Consider the following 4,780-nt stretch of genomic DNA (forward strand, 5'->3'; position numbering starts at 1 on the left):
CTTGATTCATTGCACATCCCGGTACACCGCCAGAGGCATTCATATAGAGTCATATTTTGTTCTAGATTCGAGTTGTAAGTAAATAAAAGTGTGATGATCTTTATTATTAGAGCATTGTCCCATGTGAGGAAAAAAAGGGAAGAGAAAATGCCAAATAAAAAAAAGGAGAAGGCCCAAACAAAGAAAAAAATGATGAGAGAAAAAGAGAGAAGGGGCAATGATACTATGCTTTTTCCACACTTGTGCTTCATGATCTTCATGATAGAGAGTCTCCTATGTCGTCACTTTCATATACTAGTGGGAATTTTTCATTATAGAACTTGGCTTGTACATTTCAACGATGGGCTTCCTCAAATTGCCCTAGGTCTTCATGAGCAAGCAAGTTGGATGCACACCCACTTAGTTTTCTTTTTGAGCTTTCATAAACTTATAGCTCTAGTGCATCTGTTGCATGGCAATCCCTACTCACTCACATTGATATCTATTGATGGGCATCTCCATAGCCTGTTGATACGCCTAGTTGATGTGAGACTATCTCCCTCTTTTTTTATTCTCCACAACCATCATTTTATTCCACCTATAGTGCTATGTCCATGGCTCACGCTCATGTACTGCGTGAAAGTTGAAAAAGTTTGAGAATACTAAAGTGTGAAACAATTGCTTGGATAAAACCGGGGTTGTGCATGATTTGAATATTTTTTTTGATGAAGATGGAGCATAGCCAGACTATATGATTTTGTAGGGATAAGCTTTCTTTGCCCATGTTATTTTGAGAAGACATAATTGCCTTGTTAGTACGCTTGAAGTATTATTGTTTTTATGTCAATATTAAACTTTTGCTTTGAATCTTACGGATCTAAACATTCATGTCACAACAAAGAAATTACATGGATAAATATGTTAGGTAGCATTCCACATCCAAAATTCTGTTTTTGTCATTTACCTACTAGAGGACGAGCAGGAATTAAGCTTGGGGATGTTTGATACGTCTCCAACGTATCTATAATTTTTGATTGTTTCATGCTATTATATTATCTGTTTTGGATGTTTTATATGCATTATTATGCTATTTTATATTATTTTTTGGGACTAACCTATTAACCTAGAGCCCAGTGCCAGTTCCTGTTTTTTCCTTGTTTTAGAGTTTCGCAGAAAAGGAATAACAAACGGAGTCCAAACAGAATAAAACCTTCGCGATGATTTTTCTTGGACCAGAAGACAACCAGAAGACTTGGAGATGAAGTCAGAGAAGCCACAAGGCATCCGCAAGGACAGAGGGCACGCCCAGGGGGGTAGGGCACGCCCCCACCCTTGTGGGCCCCTCGGGCACCCCCTGACCTAATTTCTTCACCTATATATTCCAATATGTCCCCAAACCACCAGGGGGCATGAAAACACTTTTCCACCACCACAACCTTCTGTAACCGTGAGATCCCATCTAGGGGCCTTTTTCGGCATCCTACAGGAGGGGGATTCGATCATGGAGGGCTTCTACATCAACACCATTGCCTTATGATGAAGCATGAGTAGTTTACCACAGACTTACGGGTCCATAGCTAGTAGCTAGATGGCTTCTTCTCTCTCTTTGATTCTCAATACCATGTTCTCCTCGATGTTCTTGGAGATCTATTCGATGTAATACTTCTTTGCGGTGTGTTTGTCGAGATCCCATGAATCGTGGATTTATGATCAGCTTATCTATGAATATTATTTGAATCTCCTCTGAATTCTTTTATGCATGATTTGATATCTTTGTAATTCTCTTCGAACTATCGGTTTGGTTTGGCCAACTAGATTGGTTTTTCTTGCAATGGGAGAAGTGCTTAGCTTTGGGTTCTTGCGGTGTCCTTTCCCATCGATAGTAGGGGCAGCAACGCACGTATTGTATTGTTGCCATCGAGGATAAAAAGATGGGGGTTTTATCATATTGCTTGAGTTAATTCCTCTACATCATGTCATCTTGCTTAATGCGTTACTCCGTTCTTTATGAAGTTAATACTCTAGATGCATGCTGGATAGCGGTCGATGTGTGGAGTAACAGTAGTAGATGCATAATCGTTTCGGTCTACTTGACACAGACGCGATGCCTATATTCATGATCATTGCCTTAGATATCGTCATAACTTTGCGCTTTTCTATCAATTGCTCGATAGTAATTTGTTCATCCACCGTAATATTCTCTATCTTGAGAGAAGCCTCTAGTGAAACATATGGCCCCCGGGTCTATTTTCCATCATATAAGTTTCCGATCTACAATATTAGTTTTTGATCTAATATTTTTGCAATATTTACTTTCCGATCTATAAACCAAAAATATTTACTTTATCGTTTATCTATCTCTATCAGATCTCACTTTTGCAAGTAACTGTGAAGGGATTGACAACCCCTTTATCACGTTGGGTGCAAGTTTGTTTGATTGTTTGTGCAGGTATCCAGTGACTTGTGCGTTGTCTTCTACTAGATTGATACCTTGGTTCTCAAACTGAGGGAAATACTTACTCTACTTTGCTGCATCACCCTTTCCTCTTCAAGGGAAAAACCAACGCCAGCTCCAGAGGTAGCAACACACGGCCTCGCTAATCCGAGCTCCTTCCTCCACCTCAGGGTAAAACTACTTGTGGTGCGAGGCTTGTCCGCAGGAGGACCCGTGGCCACCATCAAGGCATCGACCTTGCGGAAGTGCGTCTTCACGCAGGTATACGCCCTCCGTGCTCCTTCAAAGCACGTGGACCTCCTCCAGCTATCGGCACACAAGATAGCCCCCGAAAGGCACAACACGAGGCCGAAGGGGTTGGTTGGAAGGGCTTCGGCAGGCCACAACGTGACGCAGAGGTCTTGAAGCGCTGGCCTCACCATGTGGAGTAGCTCCGCCGGCTGCTTCATTCGATTATTCAGCAACTGTGATGACGGATACCCCGGGAACTGCCCCAGAAGGCCTTCTCCACCTCGTGACCCGCCAACTGGTCAAAATGCACAGCGGCATCCGCCATGCTCTGCGGGAGATCCGCGAAGACTTCTGTGGAATGCCGCAGCTGGGTGAGCTTGACGCACCCTTTGCTGCCAAACACACACTACAATAAGTATAGCTAACCAGAGGTGACTTGCTCCAACTGTTGGAGCACCTCGCGATCAACCCACGCCGTGGTCTTGAGCTCGGAGTGGGCAAGCTGGAGCTTTTCGAAGCTTTTTGCATGCCTCAAACACGCCCTTCAGGGTCTCCTCAACCTCTAGGACCCGCGCCCGGTACTTCTCACCGACCACCTTCTCGGCGGCTCGGGTCTTCTCCGCCTTCATGGCTGCAGCCTCATGCTGCTTCACCTCTTGCCGAGCTTTTTGGAGCTCGGCCTTGAGCGTCTCAAGCTCAGCTAACACTGCTGTCATTGAAACAGTTCGGCCTTAGTTTTCTACCTAGAAAGCTGTGATATCATGTCCTCGGACAAATACATAAATCGCCAAGATCAAAAAATAAGCCAATTCGGCACAAAGAGGCATACATCGAAGCTCGTGACGAGGTTCTTGAAAACCTCATGCAGGCCATCCCTTGCGGACTAGAATCCCTACAGCGCCACGCCTATTAAGGCACGATGCTCTTCCTTAAGGGAGGAGCCCTTTAGGTGTTGGGAAATGTAGTAGAACAAAAAAAATCACCCTATGATCACCCAGGAACAATATGAAGATGCATAACGAGTCGTGATCAACGAGCGTTACCGACTCCGGGAGTGCACTGAAAGTAGAGGAGTCGGTGTAGATCGTACTTGGAGTCCCTCGAACGTTGATGACGATCCTGCGAACCGCTCATGAACGATCCCTCAAACTGAAGACCGGAAGCACGACCTCTCTACTTGGATGCAAGCGTACGGTCTTCACGATCCGGCAGCGCTTCGCCGTCCAGAGCTAATCGTCGCCGGAGAATTAGAGGGAGGAGTTTACAACCATATGGGGCTTCTAATTATGAGGATTAGAGGTGGCTAGGGCTCGCTCAAATTAGTCAACTAGGACCAACTAGAACATGCACTAAATCAACTAGAGGAGGCTCCAAAACTTGTGTCCCATAGGGTGGAAATCCTCTAGTATATATAGGTTAGAAGGGTGGGAGAGGGCTACCACCAAAGGGGGAAAGCACCCCTTGGGCGTCGGCCAAAGGGGGAGGAGTACTCCTCCCCTAGTCCAATTCGGCCCACCTTAAAAGGAAAGCGGGGGCGCCTTCCTACTTGGGCCCTTCTGGCCTAAGTTACCTTCCACCTCTTGGCCTTTTAAGGCCCATTGATATTTAAATTAAATATATAACTAGTATAGTGGCCCGCCCGATGTACGGGCTATATTTTACAAAGTGTTATTAGAATATTTTTTGTTTTGTCTAAAGAAAAATCAAACAAAATTTAATTTACAAATATGAGCCCTTCACAATCGTATTTTTAGGTATGTTTGGTTTTCTCACTGATATATAAATATACGTATTATGCAGTAATCATGTATCTGCTTGTTATGCATGTTGTCCCATTTTTTTGCCATTTTCTATAAGTATATTTGCTAATGCAATGTAAGATTGACACAATTTGTTAGTTGTAGATGTGTGTTCTCCCTCTGTACCCGTGCATAAGTCACATTACGAAAACCACATAATCCCAAAATTCTTAGGCGCGGTGCATTAACTTCCACCTTGTTTCCTGTTTTTCCCACAAAAATTGAAATTTGCCAATGGGAGATGTGGGGCTTGTATGCATTCAATTATTTTAGACTACTAAGCACAACATGCAGTGGTCAGTTCTTTACATGCAAT

This window comes from Triticum dicoccoides, chromosome 1A, assembly GCF_002162155.2.
Source record: "Triticum dicoccoides isolate Atlit2015 ecotype Zavitan chromosome 1A, WEW_v2.0, whole genome shotgun sequence".
NCBI lineage: Eukaryota > Viridiplantae > Streptophyta > Magnoliopsida > Poales > Poaceae > Triticum > Triticum dicoccoides.